General features: G+C 44.9%; 1 pseudogene; it reads right to left on the reverse strand.

Annotated features, from left to right (window-relative positions):
• Nucleotides 1–15,686: 15,686 nt before the first annotated feature.
• On the reverse strand, nucleotides 15,687–16,002 carry LOC145346395 (large ribosomal subunit protein P1-like; annotated as a pseudogene).
• Nucleotides 16,003–23,315: the final 7,313 nt, after the last annotated feature.

Below are 23,315 nucleotides of genomic sequence, written 5' to 3' on the forward strand. Positions count from 1 at the left end.
TATAAGACCCTTGTCAGGCCTCATTTGGAGTACTGTGCACAGTTCTGGTCGCCTCACTATAGGAAGGACGTAGAAGCTACTGAAAGGGTACAGAGGAGATTTACAAGGATGTTGCCTGGACTGGGAGGCATGCCTTATGAAGTTAGGTTGAGGGAGCTGGGACTCTTTTCCCTGGAGAGACGAAGGTTGAGAGGCGACCTGATAGAAGTTTATAAAATGTTGAGTGGAATAGATAGGGTGGATTCTCAGAGGCTATTTCCCCGGGTTGAAATGGTTGCTACGAGAGGACACAGATTGAAGGTGCGGGGAGGCAAGTACAGAAGTGATGTTAGGGGTAAGTTTTTCACTCAGAGGGTGGTGAGTGAATGGAATCGGCTGCCGTCAGTGGTGGTGGAGGCGAACTCGCTGGGGTCTTTTAAAAGACTTCTGGATGAGTATATGGAATTTAATGGGATTGGGGGTTATAGATAGGTCTATAGATTGGTAGGTGTTGATGTGATCGGCGCAACTCGTGGGCCGAAGGGCCTGTTTGTGCTGTAGTGTTCTATGTTCTATGTCCCCATTGATTTAGACAGGAGCATGTTCTCCTCTACACTTTCTGAAGTCAATGACAATCTTCTTCGTTTTGTTAATGTTGAGGGAGAGGTTATTGTCGCCACATCAGTTCACCAGATTCTCTCTCTCATTTCTGTACTCTGTCTTGTCATTGTTTGAGATTTCACCCACTACGGTGCTGTTCCAGCAAACTTGAAAATTGAATTGGAGGGGAATTTAGCCACACAGTCATAGGTGTATAAGCAGTATAGCAGGAGGCTGAGAACACAGCCTTGTGGGTCACCGGTGTTGAGGATGATAGGGAAGGAGGTGTTGTTACCTATCCTTACTGATTGTGGTCTGTGAGTAGGATGTTCAGGATTCAGTCACAGAGGGAGGAGCTGAGTTCCAGGCGATGGAGTTTGGAGATGAGTTTCGTGGGAATAATTGTGTTGAAGAATAGTGTTGTAGTAGTCAATAAATAGGAGTCTGACAAAGGTGTCTTTGTTATCTAGGTGTTCCTAGGTGTTACCTAGGTTAAGTGCAGGGCCAGGGAAATAGCATCTGCTGTGGACCTGTTGCGGCGGTTGGCAAACTGTCATGGATCCAGGTAGTCCGGGAGGCTGAATTTGATTCATGCCATGACTAGCCTTTCGAAGCACTTCATAATGTCAGAGCCACTGGACGTTAGTCATTGAGGCACGCTGCTTGGTTTTTCTTAAGTACCAGGATAATGGTTGTCTTCTTAAAGCAGACAGCGACCTCAGATTGTTGTAAAGAAAGATTGAAGATGTCTGCGAGTATCCCCATCAGCTAATCCATGCAATATCTGAGTGCTCGTCCGGGTACCCCATCCAGACCAGTCACTTTCCGTGGATTGACCTTCGAGAAAGCTGCTCTGACATCTGCAATCTTTCTAAAAGGTTGTGCCAGTGAGAAAGCTGACAAAATCGATGGGCTTGGGATTTCCATATAGGCCCAACATTGGAGTCCTGAGGAGCAGTGCTGCAAAAGCTCATGATACCAAATAAACCTGTTGACCTTTAACCTTGTGTTGTGGGACTTTTTACTGTGCCCATGCTCAGCAGGTCAGACAGCGTCAGTGGAAAGCAAGACAGAGTTAATAGGCATCAGGACTCCAAAGTTGGGTCCATATGGAAATCCCAAGCCCACTAATTTTGTCAGCTTTCCCAGTGGCACAGCCTTTCAGAAAGTAGCCCCTGCAGGCTCCAGAGTTTCGGGCCCAATCAGAGGATCCACTGTGATGTCTGGTTGATAACCGCACCAGGAAAAGTTCCACTGCTGAGACAGTAAGGAGAGCAGGGAGTTGCCTCAACATGAAGTGCCCTCAGAAGTCTGAAGTCAATAGAACGAAGAAGATGAAGGGAAACTCCCCAACAGAACTCATGATAAAGATAACTGGTGTTTCATCTCTGTTGTCAGACTCTGATAGCCACCCTGGCTTGCCTTTGAATGCTGCCTGAATTGAGCTGAGGCCTCCTCAGCTGAGGAGGAACCACACTGGTGACAGGAAAATTTTGATACCATTGCAAAATGGCCCCTAATTGGCTAACTGCAAATTAGAAAGTTTTCAGGAGTCAGGAATGTGTTGGGGAGACACACCAGGGACAGTTCTTTCTTACTTTTCCAGCCTCACCTACTCCTGGTACCAGTGGCTAATGGGAATTACTTTTCTTTGCTTATTTTATCCAAACATGACATAATAAAGAACAAAGAAAAGTACAGCACAGGAATAGGCCCTTCAACCCTTCAAGTTTGTGCTGATCATGATGCCCTAACTAAACTAAAGAAAAAATCTTCAGTCCTTACTCGGTCCACATCCCTCTCTATTCATGTATCCATTCAGATATCTTTTAAAAGTTGCTAATGTGCCTGCTTCCACCACCTCCTCCAGCAGTGCGTTCCAGGCACCCACCAATCTCTGCATGCGAAACTTCCCCCACACATTTTTCTTAACCTTTTCCTCTCTCACCTTGAACCTGTGCCCCCTTGTAATTCACATTTCCATCCTGGGAAAAAGCCTCTGACCGTCCACTCTGTCTATGCCTCTCATAATCTTGTAGACCTCTATCAGGTCTCACCTTAGGTCTTTTCAGTGAAAAGGATCCTAGTCTACTCAACTTCTATCACTGAAACAACTATATGATGACTTCAACATGTTCCACCCCACCATCAGACTCACCACGGACTACTTTCCAGAATCGACTGCATTCTTGGACACACACACCTCCATCAAGGATGGTCACCTCAGAACCTCACTGTACCAATGGATAACCTCACGATGCTCCACCCTAAATACATTAAAGAAGCCATCCCCTATGGACAAGCCCTCTGTACACACAGGATCTGCTCAGATGAGGAGGATCGCAACAGACACCTTCAGATGCTGAAAATGCCCTCATAAGAACAGGATATGGCGCTTGATTCATTGATCAACAGTTCTGATGCGCCACAGTGAAAAACCCCACCGACCTCCTCAGAAGACAAACATGGGACACAGCAGACAGAGTACCCTTTGTCGTCCAGTACCTCCCTGGAGTGGAGAAGCTACGACATCTTCTCCAGAGCCTTCAACATGTCATTGATGAAGATGAACATTTTGCCAAAGCCATCACCACACCTCCACTTCTTGTCTTCAAACCACTGCACAACCTCAAACAGACCAGTGTCTGCAGTAAACTACCAGCCTTCAGGAGAACAGTGACCACAACACCACACAACCCTGCCATAGCAACGTTTGCAAGACGTGCTGGATCATTGACACAGATGATATCATCTCACGTGAGAACACCGTCCACCAGGTACATGGTACATACTCTTGCAACTTGGCCAATGTAGTCTACCTGATACGCTGCAGGAAAGGATGGCCCAAGGCATGGTACACTGGGGAAACCATGCAGATGCTATGACAATGAATGAATGAACACCACTCGACAATCACCAGGCAAGAGTGTTCTTTTCCTGTTGGGGAACACTTCAGTGGTCACGGGCATTCGGCCTCTGATCTTCAGGTAAGCGTTCTCCAAGGCAGCCTTCATAACACATGACAACGCAGAGTCGCTGATTAGAAACTGATAGTCAAGTTCCGCACGCATGAGGACGGCCTCACCCAGGATCTTGGGTTCATGTCACACTATCTGTAACTCCTACGACTTGTCTGGGCTTGCAAAATCTCACTAACTGTCCTGTGTGGAGTTAAGACACATCTCTTTAACCTGTGCTTAACGCTCTCTCCACTCACATTGTCTGTACCTTTAAGGCTTGATTACCTGTAAAGACTTGCATTCCAACCATTGTTTTGTAAACTGAGTTTGTGTCTTTATGTGCCCTGTTTGTGAACAGAATTCCCACTTACCTGACAAAAGGGCAGTGCTCCAGAAGCTGGTGGCTCTTGCAACCAAATAATCCTGTTGGACTTTAACCTGGTGTTGTGAGACTTCTTATTGTGTTTATCCCAGTCCAACGCCGGCATCTCCACATTATGACCCTTAAAACCAGGTAACATCTGGTAAATCTTACATGCACTTTCTCTCATACTTCTATGTTCTTCTGGTAATGTGGTGACCAGAACTGCACATAATACTCCAAATGCTGCCTAACCAAGGTTTTATACAATCTGGTACGTGAATATCAAATCTTCTCTTAAATCTCATTTGCTTCAAAGAGAACAAACCCAGCTTCTCCAATCCAAAATAACTCTTCATCCCTAGAATAAATTAGCATCTCCTCTGCACACTCTCAATGATCCCCACATCCTTCCAAAATTATGGTGACCAGAACTGGAATCAATACTCTAATTGCATCTCATGTCATAAATGATGCCTGTAAACTGTCTCCTAAAACAGAGCTAACATAGTTAATGGCGTGTGTTGTAATGATTTGCTGCAATTTGTATGATCAATTGAATAGCGGAGTGAGTGAGTGACGAAAGAATGACAAAAAAAGGATTGTGTTTGATCTGTTCTACAATAAGCCATCCGGCTCCACTATTGCTGACCTCCTTCTCTATTTGAACATGCCAAGCGTATTCTACACATGTAGAGTGATGGTTCTAAAATTAGAGGGTCCTCCTCTTTTATGTGCAGCTTTGACTGAATAATAGTGGCAAAAGAATGTTGAGGCGTCAAGAGTTTGAAAAGGATGTGGACTAGAGCCAATGAAATAGCTACCCTGGATTCCAGCTTATGCTGCAGCTGCAGGTTCGTTGTGGTAAATTTGCCTTGTAGTGAACCTTTCCAAATGGTCACGCAATAATAGTTACAGCTATAACCAGAATAACATTTATCCTACGATGGTAAGGGCATGGATGCTAAATTTGGGAAATATTGGTTCCTGAGTGCTTCATCTGTAGCCTCAACTAGGGTTTAACTGGGTAAAAGGAATCTATTAATGTCCTGGATACTTTGCCCATTGACTTGACATAGTGAAATGCTGGCTAGCTTTCCCTTGGCAGAGTTCCTAAAGCTATTTATTAACTTTTCCCTCATCTGCCTCCAGGTTTTTTGTATGGTGAAAACATCATTCACTCTATTATCACCTCCTGCCAAGCACCACACACATTCGTTTGCAGAGGAAGGTGGCCTGTCAAGCTGCACTTTATCTACAAGAACATCCAGATTTGCATCAGACCTATTTCTTGCTCCGGCCACTTCTTCCACAATTGCCAGCAAATGTTCATCAAAACCTTTAAAAAACTGCTGTGTAAGAGCCTTAAGTTGACAGATGTTGTTTCCCCTCCACTATATCAGTGGGCTCCCTGTACCAGGCCCCATCGGGGCAGGGTGTTCACTATGAATATTTAATAGGTCATTCTAAAGAAATTAAATGAGATCAGACCAAAGTAATTGCAGAAAACAATGAATTAATGACACAGAGGACAACCTTTCGACTGAACATGGCAATGTATGCAGGATACTAGGCACCAAATGAAGTATCTGAAAGCAATTGAATTCATAAAACAATAGGCAGCTAGTTGCATTTTATCATTTGAAGTTAAAATAGGAAACTTGTAAAGTTATTAATCCAAGCACAGAGAGATCGAACTGTCTGTTAAATGTGTGTAAATTCAGAATGGATTTCTTTCTGATAGTCATCTCCCTTCCCCACGCTGGCATTAGGTACATGTTTAAAAAGATGTCGTCAGATGAGAAGAATTTAGAACGAAGAGAGGAATTTGGCAGCTAAAATCTCCAAATTACATAGGGAATTAACTTAAAACAACAAGGGGAGGTGATGGCCCAGTGGTATTATTGTTAGGCTATTAATCCAGAAATTCAGCTCATGTTCTGGGGGCCCAGGTTCAAATCCTGCCATGGCAAATGGGTGGAATTTGAATGCAATAAAAAAAATCTGAAATTAAGAATCTACAGATGACCATGAAACCATTTTTGATAGTCATAAAAACCCATCTGGTTCACTAATGTCCTTTAGGAAAGGAAATCTGTCATCCTTATCCAATCTGGCCTACATGTGACTCCAGAGCCACAGCAATGTTGTTGACTCTTCTGCACCCTTTCCAATGCATCAACATCCTTCTGGTAGTGTGGTGACCAGAATCGTACACATTTCTCCAAATGCAGCCCTACCAAAGTATTATACAGCCATAATATGATTTTCCAATTTCTATACTCAACCTCCTGACCGATGAAGGCCAGCATGCTATTTGCCTTCTTGACCGCTTTGTCCACCTGAGATGCCACCTTCAGGGAACTGTAGATCTGCATGTCTAGATTGCTCTGTCTGCTAATATTTCTCAGGGCTTTACCATTTACTGTATACTTCCCTTCTGCAGTCGACCTTCCAAATCGCATCATCTCACATTTGTCCGGGTTAACTTCCATCCACCATCTTTTGGCCCAGGTCTCCAGCCGATTTATATCCTGCTGTATCCTCTGACAATCCTCCTCACTATCCACTACTCCCCAGATTTTTGTATCATCTGCAAATTTACTAATCAGACCACCTATACCTTCCCCCAAATCATTTATATATATTACAAACAATAGAGGTCAAGCATTGATCCTAGTAGAACATTGCTTATCACAGACCTTCAGTTCAAGAAGCTGTTCTTGAGTCAATTGGTACATGATCTCAGACTTTTCTATCTTTTCCCTGATGGAAGAAGATGGAAGAGAGAATATCCGGGATGCATGTGATCCTTGATTATGCTGGCTACTTTCCCGAGGCAGCAGGAGGAATAGACAGAGTCAATGGATGGAAGGTTGGTTTACATCATAAATTGGGCTACATTCACAACCCACTTTGGCATCTTGCGATCTTGGGCAGAGCAGGAGCCATACCAAGCTGTGATACATCCAAAAAGGTTGCTTTCTATGGTGCATCTGTAAAAATTGGTGAGAGTCGTAGCAGACATGCTGAATTTCCTTAGCCTCCTGAAAAAGTAGAGGCATTGGTGGACTTTCTTAATTATAGTGCCAGCATGAAGGGACCAAGACAAGTCATTGGTAATCTGGACACCTCGAAGCTTGCACCTACAGCCATATAAGTACTGTGGCTACACCAAGAGTTGGTTGGAAACTGGGAATCCTTGGAGGAATAACTCACCTCCTGACTCCCAAGACTGGCCACCATACATATAAAAGGCACAAGTCAGCAATATGAAGAATACTGTTTAGCTGCCGATCTGAGTGTTTTATCAACAACATTCAAGAAATTCATCACCATCCAGGATAAACAATTCCACTTGATTGGTTCCCCATCTACCAAATTAAACACTCACACTCTCCACCATCAATGCAGCAATGTGTACTTGTATATGAGGTGCGATTAACTTCCTGAGAGGGAGGTGGAGGCAGGTTTGATCGAGATATTCAAAAGGCATTGAACGGCAATTTGAAAAGAAAGAATATACAATATTACAGGGATTAAGCAGAGGAGTAAAACTAGATAGAATGATCTTTCAGAGAGGGAATGCAGTCATAATGGGCTGAATGGCCTCCTTCAGCACTGTAAAGATTGTTTGATAGGACACCAACAATGCTGTCAGGAAGAGATTTCCAGGATTTTAACCCAGTGAGAGTGAAGGAGTGGTGATATCATTCCAAGTCCAAGGTGGTATGTGATTTGGGGGGGAAACTTGCAGGTATTGGTGTTCCCATATATCTGCTGCCATTGGCCTTCTAGGCACTGGAGATCACAGGTCTGCAAAATGCTATCAATTCTCCTTTGATAGCACTCTCACTGGGTTAAAATCTCTTCCTGACAGCATTGTTGGTGTCCTATCACACAATCTTTACAGTGCTGAAGGAGGCCATTCAGCCCATTATGACTGCATTCCCTCTCTGAAAGATCATTCTATCTAGTTTTACTCCCCTGCTTAATCCCTGTAATATTGTATATTCTTTCTTTTCAAATAGCCGTTCAATGCCTTTTGAATATCTCGATCAAACCTGCCTCCACCTCCCTCTCAGGAAGTTAATTTCAGACTCCAACCACCCCCTGGATGAAATTTATTTTTTGTTTCATCACTTTTACTCCTTTTGCCAATTATTTTGAATCTACACCCTCTTGACGCTCTCTTCAGTGGGAACGGTTCATCATGTTTACTCTGTCCATACCCTTTATGACCTCCATCAGGTCTCTTCTCAGCCTTCTTTTTTCCAATCTATTCTCAAAGCCACAGTTCTTCATCCCAGGAATCATGCTCATGAATCTCTTTTCCAATATCTTCACGTCTTTCCAAAGTAAGGCACTGGGAGCTGGGCACAGTACACCAGATGAGGTCTAACTTATACAAGTTCAACATAACTCCCCTTTACTCTTGCATTCAATGCCCCAAATAATAAAGCCAAAGATACTATATGCTTTATCAACTGCTCTCTCAACATGACCTGCAATCTTCTGTAACTTCCGTACATATACACTGAAGTCCCTCTGTTCCTGCACCTCCTTAAGAGTTTCTCCCTTTGCTGCACCATATGAACAGTAAGAAATCTCACAACATCAGGTTAAAATCCAATAGGTTTATTTGGTATCAGAAGCTTTCGGAGCATTGTTCCTTCATCAGGTGAGTCCATATGAACTGCAGTGATTCATGGGGATAGCTCATCATTATCTTCTCAAGGGCAAATGATGCCTATATCACATGAAAAAAATTAAAAATTTCCACAACCCTGTTCCTGATAAATCCATTAGCCAACCAACATCCTTCTGAAAAGCAGAGGAAATGGATTGTGTTTTCTAAGTGCTGGACTCTGAGCTTCAGAACTAAAGAAAGTGGCCTAAAGGACAAATGACTGTAATGTAGAGGAGGCACGACAGAACATAAACAGAACCCTGGGTAAGGGGAGAGGTTGGTACAGTCCATGCAGATTGCTTATTATTTATTCAGTTTTCTCATTGCAGTCTATTGCTGACCTTGAAACCCCAAACTATAGTAGCTGTTGTCAGGAGAAACTGGGAGTAAAATTGCTGTTTTTATTTAAAACCTTGAATATGACTCTTGTCTCGATAATTGACAAGACCTAATGGTTGCACATTCTCAGAAATCCTCACTTCAAAGCTTTATATTCTGTGACTTTCGTAGCAGTCATGCACTGCAGAGAAAACAAGCATTCACTGTTTTCGCTTCAATGAGGAATTTCACTCCTCTTTTATTTCTGTCCTCGCACTATTTTTCTATATTTGAGGATATTTCTATTATTTTAAGCATTTCATTTGGGTACACAGCTGAAATGCATTACAGGGGTGCTGTCAACATGCTGACACATGTGACGTTGTGCTAAAGATCACAGAGCTTATGTTTCAGTTTTGGGACTAAAGAAGTGGGGGTGGAGCATTGCAAGCTATTTTCCTGTCTGTGTTAGGAAAGTGAACACATGTTCCAGTGTTGTATTTAAGGCAAACTGCTGACCTGTATTAGATTTGCAAGCAAAAAGGGAAAGGGGTGGGAAAGAATGGGTAGAATTTTACAGTCCTGTCATGGCAGGACAAGACCAGAAAATGCAGCGAGCTGTTCAAAAGGCCATTAACCTCAGTGGGACTGGTTGGTGGGTGGGCATAAAATTCTGCTCAATGTTTCTTGTGCACCACAGCTATAAGTACATAAATATAAGAGCTTCTATGAACAGGAGATCAAACGTGCTTCTTCTGGGGAAATCCTGCTGGAATTCCTGTGCTGCACAGATTCCCATTAGGAGCAGGGTCTCCTATTGCCCTAATGAACATCAGTGGTTTAGGAAGGGACAGAGCTAGAGGGGAGAGAATTCCCAACATAAGAGTACCTACATCCGTGACTCTGCAGGGGCTGGATGGAGCATTGGCAGCTGGTCTACTGAATAACATCATGCATACTGTTCTGGAGAAATGTATCACTGGGGCTCACTTGGGAGTCCAAACCTTTATTCTCAAAAAAAGGGACTAATTACTTTCAGAACATTTTTGTCTTCTGTCACGGAGCACCAGTTTCCTCTCACACGTGTGTCCTTTGGAAGAAAAGGATTCAGTTGCACCCCTAGTGGCATGCAGAGGAAGAAACTTGGTCCTGATATGTGATCGGAAGCTCATCTCATGACACCATATAACACCAAGGTTGCAAACAGACTGGCTCACTCTCAGATGGTTACCAGGGAGAAGAATGGAGTTGGTGGATAGTGAACAGGTTTTATGGCAAGGGTCAAAGACAATAGCTTTGCTTTTCCTGATATTTGGTAGGAACTTCTGCTCAACCTATATTAAATGTCAGACAACACAGAGGTAGTGGAGTGGTCAAGGAAGATGTACTGGTGAGGTGGATCTGGGTGCCATCAGTATGCATTTGGAAACTGACATTGTGCTTTCAGATGATACTTAAAAATGTTTATTTATTAGGCACAAGTAAGGTTTGCATGAACACTGCAATGAAGTTACTGTGAAATTCCCCTATTTCACAGTACACTCTGGCTCCTGTTTGGTCAATGCACCTAACCAGCATGTTTCTCACTGTGGGAGGAAACCAGACAAAATCCACACAGACACAGGGAAAACATGCAGACTCCACACAGACAGTGACCCAATATGGAAACCAAACCCAGATCCCTGGCACTATGAGGCAGCAATGCTAGCCACTGTGCCACTGTGCCATCCTGTATGAGGTGCAATAATGGGAGACAGGAGACAAATTAGAGAAAGTGAAAGTGTCAGGGCCCAGACAGCGGTAACCTAAGAAGAAATTTGACCTAATAGACGAGGGAAAAGGATGGAAGTAGCAGAGTCAGCTAAACAGATGGTCACAGCCATAATGACAAAGAGGTCTATGAGCTCCTCACATTTATTTTGGAGGTGAGGGGCACATGCAGTGTTGAGGGGTTTCAGAAGACAGTTGGCTGTAGAGAAAAGAAAGACCTTTTAAAGAAAAGGATTATCCTTGCCATGCAGACTGACCTTGGAATAGTGAACAGTTTTAGAAGTATTGCTTTACGTCTTTCCACTTGTGAGAGGTGGGTTTCCCCTGGCTGGAATGTCCAGAATTAAAAGTCAAAGTCTTCAATAAGGGCCCAGCCATTTAGGACTGAAATGAGGAAATAAGGGCAAATTTATTCACTCAGAAAATTGTGAAGCTGTGGAAGTCTTTACCCCAGAGCCCTGTCATTGAATATATTCAAGGCTTTGATCAACAAATTTCAGGTAAAATCAAGGGTAATGGGGATAGAACAAGAAGTTACAATTTAGATAAAAGAACAGCCAAGATCTTTTTGAATGACACCGAGGCTGCTTGCGTTGTATGGCCTATTCCTGCTGATATTTTACTTGCTTCTAAAAGGTGCAAGATCTTCAAAATTTATTTTAAGTTCTTTCAAAGGTTGTATGAGGTAAAAGCAATAGGTGATGGCAAAATATTCCTTCTTATTTGCTTTCAGGATGTGGGTGGCACTGGCAAAACAGCATTTACATCCCAGCCTATTCAGAAGATGGTTTTGGGCTTTTATCACTGCAGTGATTGTTTTTAACAACTGAATGACTGGCCAAGGTACTTCAGAGGTCATTAAAGGCCAACCACATAGCGTGGGACTGAGTTATGTTTAGGTAAGGTTGAATTATTTCCTCCAAAAAAAAATCAGAGGATGTTTGTTTTTCACAGCAACCTGGCAGCTTTAATAACTTATTAGAACTGATATGTTGAATTCAATTGCACGACTTGAGATTTAAGTTCATGAACACAGGGTTCAGTATCATAACCATCACATTGAATCTTATTTAGTCCATCTTCATTCATTCATCCAGGGAAATCATAACATCTTTCTATCTGACTAATTCCAGAGGTTTTGCCTCCGCCTGAAAGTTTATTGAACATATTTAACACCCAATGTATAAAGAATAGCTTCTTAACCTTTGTAATGAATGTAGCACACTTTAATTTGAGCCTATGTCAACTGGGTTTGCAAAGATGACTTTCCTTGGACAGTTCCAGGTAGGTGCACTGGGTCAATAGATATGATAGTTGAGGTAAAGGCATCTGGACAGTCTTCTTTGTCACAAGCTTTACTGGCACCTCTCCCTTAATCGCCTTCTCTCTCCGCTAAGACCATGAAAAGGAGCAATACGCAAAATAACTTGCATATCGATTTTTGTAGCTGCAGCAATCAAAAATCCTTGAAAATAAAAACTGAAGAGAAATAAAAAATATCATCATTGCAGCTTTCAAAATCCATTGTGCCCACTCACACTCAAGCAGGATTGCAGCAGGGAAGCAGTAAGCAATCCAGCAGTGTGACTTAACATCACCCGCAACAAAGCAGATTCCTGGCCTTTCCTCGGTTTGCAGCTGACATGATTGCTCTTATCCCTGCTTGCTGGATGAAATAAAAGTCTCACAACACCCAGTTAAAGTCCAACAGGTTTATCTCATAGCAAAAGCCACTAGCTTTCGGCGCACTGCTCCTTCATCAGGTCAGTGGGAGTTCTGTTCACGAACAGAGCATATAAAGACACAAACTCAATTTACAAAATAATGGTTGGAATGCAAGTCTTTATGGGTAATCAAGTATTAAAGACAATGTGAGTGGAGAGAGGGTTAAGCACAGGTTAAAGAGGTGGGTATTGTCTCTAGCCGGGACAGTTAGTGAGATTTTGCAAGACCTGGCAAGCTGTGGGAGTTACAGGTAGTGTGACATGAACCCAAGATCCTGGTTGAGACCGTCCTCATGTGTGTGGAACTTGGCTATCAATCTCTGCTCAGTGACTCTGCATTATTGTGTGTCGTGAAGGCCGCCTTGGAGAACGCTTACCCGAAGATCAGAGGCCGGATGCCCATGACCGCTGAAGTGTTCTCCAACAGGAAGCGAGCATTCTTACCTGGTGATTGTCAAGCAGTGTTCATTCATCCGTTGTCGTAGCGTCTGCATGGTCTCCCCAATGTACCATGCCTCAGGACATCCTTTCCTGCAGTACATCAGGTATAACGTTGGCTGAGTTGCAAGTGTATGTATCGTGTACCTGGTGGATGGTGTGAGATGATGACATCCGTGTCGATGATCCAGCACGTCTTGCAGAGGTTGCTGTGGCAGGGTTCTGTGTGTCATGGTCACTGTTCTCCTGAAGGCTGGGTAGTTTGCTGCAGACAATGGTCTGTTTGAGGTTGTGCAGTTGTTTGAAGACAAGCGGGGGTGTGGGGATGGCCTTGGCGAGATGTTCATCTTCACCAATGACATGTTGAAGGCTCTGGAGAAGATGTTGTAGCTTCTCCGCTCTGGGGAAGTCTTGCACGACAAAGGGTACTTTGTCCACAGTGTCCCGTGTTTATCTCCTGAGAAGGTTGGTGCAGTTTTGCACTGTGGCACGTTGGAACTGTTGATTGATGAGTCAAGTGCCATATCCTGTTCTGATAAGGGCATCTTTCAGTGTCTGGAGGTGTCTATTGCGATCTTCCTCATCTGAGCAGATCCTGTGTATACGGAGGGCTTGTCCGTAGGGGATGGCTTCTTTAACAAGTTTAGAGTGGAAGCTGGAGAAGTGGAGAATTGTGAGGTTATCCGTGGGCTTGCAGTACAGTAACCGCTGGGCGAAGGCCAGAATTCTCCCAAAAAGATTCTAAGTGTCAAGTTTGTATGAAAACTGGAGTAATTCACGTTGTTTTTCACAGTGGGAGTTCAGAGAAGAATCTCCCACACTCCGCACCGCAGAGGCCACCAGCGTGAATAGCATTAAAAACTAGGAGGCAGGGCCGATTCCTGATGAAGAGGCTGAAATCTGCACGCTGAGCAGGCCACTGTGCACTGATCTGTCAGTGCCAGGATCAGCACAGTCACAGTGGCCCCGCGCTGACGGCCTCTCGATTGCTGGCCAATTCATACATGCGCACGCACAGTGACCCTGCAACCCCCACATCACCGGCCCTCGGCCATCCTAATGGCCCAGTCGTTGGCCCCCCCCAACCATTCCCAAGCCCAACCTCGGCCCAACCCCCAGTCTACCCCATCTCCAGCACCCCCCCAACCGTTACCCCCCCACCCCCCCAACACAGTCTTGGCATCCCTGAAGATTAACCACTCCTGGCTAGCCCCACCTGCCCCAGCAGTCCGCCTCGATCATTGGCCTCCCTTCCTCCCCAACTGATCCCGACTGCGGAGTGGCAGTAGGATCCCCACCCTCACTGATTGCCCCCAGGTCCCACCTCCACCAGACCCCACCCCTAGGTCCCGCTTCCCATATGGCCCTCCCCTTGGCACTGCCCCATGCCCAATGGGCAGTGCCAAGGTGCCCCCTGGACATTGATGCTTTGCCCATTGGGCTGTGCCAGGTACACAACTAGTACTGCCAGGGTGCCAATCCCAGGGGACAACCCCCACCACCTGATTATCTGGGCTCCTTAGTTGCCCCCCCCGCCCACTTTCACTCCAGCTGGACCTGGAAACCAGCTCCCCGAAAATGGGAAGCTATTGTAATCCATGCTGGAGTGAAATGCTCTGTGGGGGGGAAGAAGCAAGCAGGCCTGGAGACTTCAGTCCCGGGCGATGAATTGCATTTGATTCAGATGCAAAATAATAATAAAAGCAGATTTTTTACACAGAGGGTGGTGAGTGCCTGAAATTTGTTGCCAGGGGAGGTAGTGGAAGCAGATACGGTAGTGGCTTTTAAGGGGAGTCTTGACAAATACATGAATAGGGTGGGAATAGGAGGGTATGGTCCCCGGAAGGGCAGGGGGTTTTAGTTAAGTCAGGCAGCATTGTCAGTGCAGGCTTGGAGGGCCTGGTCCTGTGCTGTAATTTTCTTTGTCCTTTTATTCTACGTACTTCCATGCCTCCCCGCCGGTTTCTGGCGCAGAGCAGACACCGCCGGAAATCCGGCACTGGGAAACGTTATCATGGCAGGAATGCATGCATGAATCCCACGTATCACCCGCCATGACATTCTCCTGCCCCACTGCGCTAATGGAAGAAAAGTAGTGGCTGAGGCTGGAATCTGTGACCCTGCAAGGATTCCTTCTTGTCCACCGCACACACCACTGTTTCCCAGGGTTGCCATTTTGATAGTGATGGCAGACCTGCGCAAAGTAATGGTCAAAGGATATGGGGGGGAGGGGGAATCAGGATATTGAATTTGATGATCAGCCATGATCATTATGAATGGTGTAGCAGGCTCGATGATCTAAATGACTTACTCCTGTTTCTAGTTTCAATGCTTCTACATCAGAACCTTGTAGCCCGTCAACAGAGGAAGAAGGGCCTTGTAATGACCATCCCTTTCTCATCAGTCTCAAACATTTAACTGCTGAAGGACTTAGCTTTCAATGGGAGCCTTGACTGGAACACTTGAGGCAATTTCATCTCTTTTTTTTCTCTCCTACTACCGCTCCTGGTTTCCCTTTTTTAAATTAATTTTTGTCTTTTGGCAAGACCAACAACTGATTCCCATCGGTATCTGCCCTTGAGAAAATCACAATGATCTGCTTTGAACTGCTGCAGTCCATGTGGTGTAAGTACACCCACAGTGCTGTTAGAAAAGAAGTTCCAGGATTTTGATCCAGCAAGTAAAAGAATGACAATACCGTTTAAGTCAGGCTAGTGTGTGATTCGGATGGGAAATCAGAAGTGGTAATGTCCCCATGTAGCCACTCTCCTTGTTCTTCTGGGTGGTAGATTCAATTCAATTTTTACACTTTTTTTTAATTGCAACAGTTATGTTGCATGGTACACTTAACCAAAGAGATCAAAGCCCATGTCATCATCGTTCTCTTTCAATTCCTCTTCTTTCTTTTCTTCCTTTCTTCTCTTCAGCAGCAACAGGGGGCATTAGTAGAAACAGCTGTAGCAGCTGGGACACAATCACCAGAAACAACGTTGTAGATCAGACTATTGTTGTCGACATTAGCCAATGCTTTGTCAAACAAAATGGGCCAGAAAAGCTTAATAGTTACTCCAGGGCATTGAGTTTATCTCAGGATAGAATTAGCTCATTGTCATGCAGGATGAATCTGCTGCAGATGCACGTAAGTTCAGAGGTAGAAGTCATGGCGCTGGATCTCTGCTGGATGCGGGTCTGATGGTACTAGTTGCTGGGAAGAACTCAGCCTTAGCATCAATCAGAAGAACCAAGCACTTCCAAACCAAACAGTGAAGAAGAAAGGGTTTGGAATGCGTTGGTGAGTTCCTGCAGTGTATCTTGTAGACGGTACTCATTGCTGCTACTGTGAAGGTGAAAATGAATATTTAACAGAATAGATAAGGCACAGATCAAATGGGCCACTTTGATTTGGATGGTATCAAGCTTCTTGAATGTTGTTGGAACTGTACTCATTCAGGCAAGTGAAAAGTATTCCATCATGCTCCTGACTTGTGTCTTGTAGATGGTGGACAGGTTTCAGAGATTTAAGAACATAAGAAATAGGAGCAGGAGTAGGCCATCTGGCCCTTCGAGCCTGCCCCGCCATTCAATAAGATCATGGCTGATCTGTCGTGGCTCAGTTCCACTTTCCCGCCCTCTCCCCATAACCCTTAATCCCTTCTCTTATCAAAAACCCATCAACCCGCTTCTTAAAAATATTTAGCGAGGCAGCCTCCACCACTTCAACGGGCAGAGAATTCCAGAGATTCACCACCCTTTGAGTGAAGAAGTTCCTCCTCAACTCCGTTCTGAACCGCCCCCCCTTTATCTTGAGGCTGTGCCCCCTAGTCCTACTGTCTTTTTTGAGCGGGAAGAGTCTTTCCACCTCTATCCTATCCATCCCATTCATCATCTTATACGTCTCAATGAGATCTCCCCTCATTCTTCTAAACTCTAACGAGTACAAGCCTAGTTTATTCAGCCTCTCCTCATAGCTCAACCCCCTCAACTCCGGTATCAGCCTAGTAAACCTCCTCTGCACTCCCTCCAAGGCCAAAATATCCTTGCGCAGGTGCGGCGCCCAAAACTGCACACAGTACTCCAGCTGCGGCCTCACCAATGCCCTATACAGCTGCAGCAAGACCTCCCTACTTTTATATTCAATCCCCCTCGCTATGAAGGCCAGCATCCCATTCGCCTTCCTGACCACCTGCTGCACCTGCAGGCTGGGTTTTTGCGACTCATGCACAAGGACCCCGAGGTCCCTCTGCACCGTCGCCTGCTGCAGTTTTTCGCCACGTAAGTAATAGTCCTTCCTACCATTCTTCCTACCAAAGTGGACCACCTCACACTTGCCAACATTAAATTCCATTTGCCATTTCCTGGCCCATTCGCCCAGCCTATCTAGATCCTTCTGCAGACTCTCCACACCCTCCGCACAATTTGCCTTTCCCCCAATCTTGGTGTCATCAGCAAATTTCGACACCCTACACTCGGTTCCCTCCTCCAGATCATCTATATAAATGGTAAATAGCTGAGGCCCCAGCACCGACCCCTGGGGCACCCCACTAGTCACCAACCGCCAATCCGAATAGCACCCATTGACCCCCACTCTCTGCCTCCTATTTGACAACCAATCCTCTATCCACGCTAACACCCTACCCCCAACTCCATGTCCTCTGACCTTCTGCAGTAACCTCTTGTGAGGTACCTTATCAAACGCCTTCTGAAAATCCAGAAAGACCACATCCACCGGCTCTCCTCTATCCACCGCCCTAGACACATCCTCATAGAACTCCAGTAAATTTGTCAGACACGACTTCCCTTTAATGAAACCGTGTTGCGTCTGCCCTATCAAGCAATTCCCTTCAAGATGCCTCGCAATTTCCTCCTTAATGACGGATTCTAACATTTTACCTACCACAGACGTTAAACTAACCGGCCTGTAATTCCCCGCCTTTTGCCTGGCACCCTTCTTAAACAACGGCGTAACATTAGCCGTTTTCCAATCCTCCGGCACTTCCCCGGAATCCAGCGACGTCTGGAAAATAACCACCAAGGCATCCACTATCACCTCCGCCATTTCTTTCAGAACCCTCGGATGCATTCCATCCGGTCCTGGGGACTTGTCCACAATCAGCCCCTCCAGTCTGTTGCGCACCACCTCTCTAGTAACAGTAACGTCATTAAGACCCTCCAGTCCTACCACCTTTCCATCGCTAACACCCGGCAAATTATTCACGTCCTCCTCCGTGAAGACAGAAACAAAAAAGTTATTCAATACCTTAGCCATATCCCCATCCCCTACCACTAGGTCCCCTTTCTCATCCGCTAAGGGACCAACGTTCACCCTAGCCAGCCTCTTCCTTTTTATATATTTATAAAAACTCTTGCTATCCTTTTTTATATTAAGCGCTAGCCCAGCTTCATAGCTTCTTCTACCCTCCTTTATCAACTTTTTTGTCAATCTTTGTTGACATTTAAACCTCTCCCAATCCTCTTCTCGCCCACTGCTCTTAGCTACTCTAAATTCCTCCGCTTTTAATTTAACACTTTCCTTCACCTCCTTCGTTATCCACGGCTTATTACCTCTCTTCCTACTGTCCTTTTTAACCATCGGAATAAATTTCTGCTGAGCACCAAGAAAGATCTCCTTAAAGATCCTCCACTGCTCCTCAGCAGACCTACCTTCCAACGCGCTCCCCCAGTCCACATTCGCCAATTCTTCTCTCATCCTACCATACTCCCCTCTATTCAAACAAAGGACACGTGTCCGGGAACCCACTTTCTCCTCCTCCATCTGCAACAGAAACTCCACCATACAATGATCACTCTCTCCAAGAGGATCCTTCACCTCAAGGTCCCTAATTCTACCCGCCTCATTACATAGCACCAGATCCAAGATAGCTCGCTCCCTCGTCGGCTCCAACACACACTGTTCCAGGAAACTATCCCGGCAGCATTCCAAGAACTCCTCCTCGAGCCCACCTCGTCCAACATGGGTCGACCAATCAATATGCAGATTGAAATCCCCCATAACTACTGCCGTCCCATTCCTGCACGCCGCACTTATTTGCGCGTTAACAGCCCGCCCCACCTCCAGATCATTATTCGGGGGCCTATAGACGACACCCACCAGCGTCTTCCTCCCTTTGCTGTTCCTAATCTCCACCCACAACGATTCCACTTTCTGCTCTTTGGCTCCGATATCATCCCTTGCTACCACCTTGATGCTGTCCTTAATCAGCAGAGCTACGCCACCCCCTCTTTCCTCCTGCCTATCCTTCCTAAACACTTGATAGCCCTGTACATTCATCTCCCAGTCCCTGTCACCTTGCAGCCACGTCTCTGTAATGGCCACCAGATCGTATCCATTTGTGTCGATCTGCGCCACCAGCTCATCCACTTTATTCCGAATGCTTCGTGCATTCAGATAAAGCGCTTTCATCCCAGCCTTCTTCTGGACCCTATTTGCCGTAACGCCACCACTTGGGACATCCTCAGCCTCTTCCCTTACCTGTACCCTATCCTTAACTGTAGACCTCCTAACATTAGGAGGTGAGTTACACACCGCAGAATTTCCAGCTGTTAACTTCCTCTTTATTTGGATGTACCAGTTAAGGTTATGGTCAATGGTGACCCCCAGAAGTTTGTTTGTGGGAGATTCAGCGATGGTATTGCTATTGAACATAAAGTGGAGATTGAAAGATTCTCACTTGTTGGAGATAGTTAGTGCCTGGCACTTCTGTGGCATGAATGTTACTTGCTACCTATTAGCAAGCACAAACCTGAATGTTGCCCAAGTCTCTCTGCATGGGCTACTTCAGTATCTGAGGAATTATGAGTGGTGCAGAGTACTGTCCATTCAACAGAGGACATCCCCAATTCTGAGTTTAGATTTGAGGGAAGGTCATTGATGAAGTAGCTGAAGATGACTGGGCCTAGAACACTATCTGGAGGACCTCCTGCATAGATGTCCTGGGGCTGGGGATAATTGATCTCCAACAATGACAGCCAACTTGCTCTGTGCCAGGTATGACTTCAACCAGTGAAGAAGTTCCCATCTGATTCCCATTGATTTTTGCAGGGCTCATTGATGCCAAGGACAGTCACCTTCACCGCATTTCTGAAATTCAATTCTTCTCTGCATATTTGGAGCAAAGCTGTAATGAGCTCTGAAGTTAAAAGATTGTGGCAGAAGTTACTGTATGGTCATTAAATTTTTTTATGATTTCCCAACGGCAGCCTCCATATTGGTAGCATGGAATCCCTGCAGAAACCACCGCACTTATGGGGAGATACTTGACTCAGGGAATTGGAACAGGTTTTGGAGTAGATCCATAGAATTAGGTAGGTGCTCCAGCTCAATTTTATTCTGCCATGCAGAGAGAAATTGTCGCAATAAAGACCACAATCAAATCCTATCCAATGAAAAATGCAATATTTCTGTCTTGAAATTACACTATTAAAGAATAAAAAAATTGGCCAAATCTATGTTGTAACTTGAGTGAATTGGAGATACCAACAGGCCTTGAGAAGCTGAGGGTTGAGCTACTGGCCAAATTAATTCTGTAAAATGGGATTTCCTCCGTTCAAATTATCCTTACTAATCTAATTACAGGTAGTAGAATTTAAATCTGAGTGAGCAGCCATTCTTGTTTGTTAAATGATGAAGTCAAGTTGATTCGAACAAGAAAATCATTAGAAAACCCCAAAATTATGGTTGGGACATTTGCACTTCAGACAAGGGAAGAGGTGCAAATCATGCAAGTCAAACCTTTAAGCTGTGGCAAAGCTTCTGCTAAGCTTTTGGTGGTAAGCTTAGCAGTTCAAGACTGTTGCATTGAGTTGGGCAACATTATTAGTTGCACAGACAGAAGAAACAATCTACACTAAACTGGTGATCTACACTGCTGGTGTTAGTACATGTAGCTCCTGTTTGCTTGCAATCATCATCAATGTTCATGCTTGATAGTAAGCACTAATGATTTTAAGTATAAAAGTATTTACATGAAATCATTTACATGAAATCACTGTCACTAGAGAGGTAGTGCTCGATAGACTAGCGGGACTGATGGTGGACAAGTCCCCAGGACCGGATGGAATGCATCCCAAGGTTCTGAAGGAAATGGCAGAGGTGATAGTGGATGCCTTAGTGATTATTTACCAAACTTCACTGGATTCCGGGCAAGTCACGGAAGATTGGAAAACGGCTAATGTTATGCCGCTGTTTAAAAAAGGTAGTAGACAAAAGGCAGGGAATTATAGGCCGGTTAGTTTAACGTCTGTAGTTGGAAAAATGCTTGAATCCGTCATCAAAGAAGAAATAGCGAGGCATCTAGAAAAGAATGGTTTGATAGAGCAGACGCAGCATGGATTCATTAAGGGCAAGTTGTGTTTGACGAATTTATTGGGTTTCTATGAGAATGTGACTAGTGCGGTAGACAGAGGGGAACCGGTGGATGTGGTGTTTCTCAATTTTCAAAAGGCGTTTGATAAGGTGCTACACAAAAGGTTGCTTCAGAAGGTTAGGGGGCATGGAGTTGGGGGTAAGGTGTTAGCGTGGGTAGAGGATTGGTTGTCTAATAGGAGGCAGAGAGTTGGTATCAATGGGTGCTATTCTGATTGGCAGTTGGTGACTAGTGGAGTGCCGCAGGGATTGGTGCTGGGGCCTCAGCTATTTACCATTTATATAGATGATCTGGAGGAGGGGGCTGAGTGTAGGGTAACGAAATTTGCTGATGACACAAAGATGAGTGGAAAAGCAAATTGTGCGGAGGGTGTGGAAAGTCTGCAGAGGGATCTGGATAGGCTGAGCGAGTGGGTGAGGACCTCGCAGATGGAGTACAATGTTAGCAAGCGTGAAGTTATCCACTTTGGCAGAAATAATAGTAGGAGGGATTACTATTTAAAGGGCGAAAAGCTGCAGCATGCTACGGTGCAGAGGGACCTGGGGGTCCTTGTGCATGAGTCGCAAAAACCCAGTCTGCAGGTGCAGCAGGTGATCAAGAAGGCGAATGGATGCTGGCCTTTATAGCGAGGGGGATAGAATATAAAAGCAGGGAGGTCTTGCTGCAACTGTACAGGGTACTGGTGAGGCCGCAGCTGGAGTACTGTGTGCAGTTTTGGTCGCCGCACTTGCGCAAGGATATTTTGGCCTTGGAGGGAGTGCAGAGGAGGTTCACTAGGCTGATACCAGAGATGAGGGGGTTAGACTATGAAGAGAGACTAAATAGACTGGGTCTGTACTCGTTGGAGTTTAGAAGGATGAGGGGGGATCTTATAGAGACGTATAAGATAATGAAAGGGATGGATAGGGTAGAGGTAGAGAGATTCTTCCTGCTCAGAAAGGACAGCAGGACTAGAGGGCACAGCCTCAAGATAAGAGGGGAGCAGTTTAGAACGGAGTTGAGGAGGAACTTCTTCACTCAAAGGGTGGTGAATCTCTGGAATTCTCTGCCCGTTGAAGTGGTGGAGGCTACCTCGCTGAATATAGGTTTTTGACAGACAAGGGAATTAAGGGTTATGGGGAGAAAGCGGGAAAGTGGAACTGAGCCACTTCAGATCAGCCATGATCTTATTGAATGGCGGGGCAGGCTCGAAGGGCTAGGTGGCCTAATCCTGCTCCTATTTCTTATGTTCTTATGTTCTTATTATCCCGAGTTTTCTGCTTCACTGCTGATCTGAGCTCTAAGTATTGATAGATTGAGGTAAATATAGTTACAAGTCTTGGAAGGCTCTAATTTTCCCATTCCACACAGAACATTCCAGCAGAACACAGCTACATTCCCTGTACGAAAATTAGGAAAACATATTTGTACCAATATGACACAGAAGGAAGCCATTCGATACACTGAGCCCACTTCCATTCGTCTTAACATCCAAATTAAATCATAACACAGTTTAGTTACTCAGGGGCAATTTAAGTTGACTAGAAAATGGCGGCCTGCATGATTTGGGCATGGGTCCTGCAAAAAGTTCTTTGAAGCTCTCCTTGAAGAGGAGAGGGTTAAGAGGAGATTTGATAGAAATGGCAGGTCATGTTGCAGCTAATTAAAACCATGGTTAGGCAGTATTTGGAGTATTGCGTGCAGTTCTTGTCACCACACTATCAGAAGGATGAGGAAGCCCTGAATAGACAGGGAGAAATATCCCTCCATTTCCTAACCTCTATCTCCTCTTCTAAGATGCTCCGTAAAACTTTAAGGTATGTGTTCATTTTCTCAAGTTTGCCTCAATGTTCATTTATTAAGTGGTAGGCGCACGCTCATTCTGCTCCTAAAAAGATCAAAAACAAGACGGTACAGATTTCAAGTGCTTTGTTAAAGAAGAAAATGCGATGCAGGAGAAAAACTTGTTCACACAGTAAGTGGTTGGGGTCTAGAATGCACTATTTGGAAGAGTGGTAAAGGCAGGTTCAATCAAGGCATTCAAGAGGATGGTTATTTGAATATAAACAACGTTTAGGGTAATGGGGAAAAGGCAGAGTCGCAATGCTCGTT

Source organism: Carcharhinus amblyrhynchos, chromosome 8 (genome assembly GCF_965287045.1).
Source record: "Carcharhinus amblyrhynchos chromosome 8, sCarAmb.v2.hapA, whole genome shotgun sequence".
NCBI lineage: Eukaryota > Metazoa > Chordata > Chondrichthyes > Carcharhiniformes > Carcharhinidae > Carcharhinus > Carcharhinus amblyrhynchos.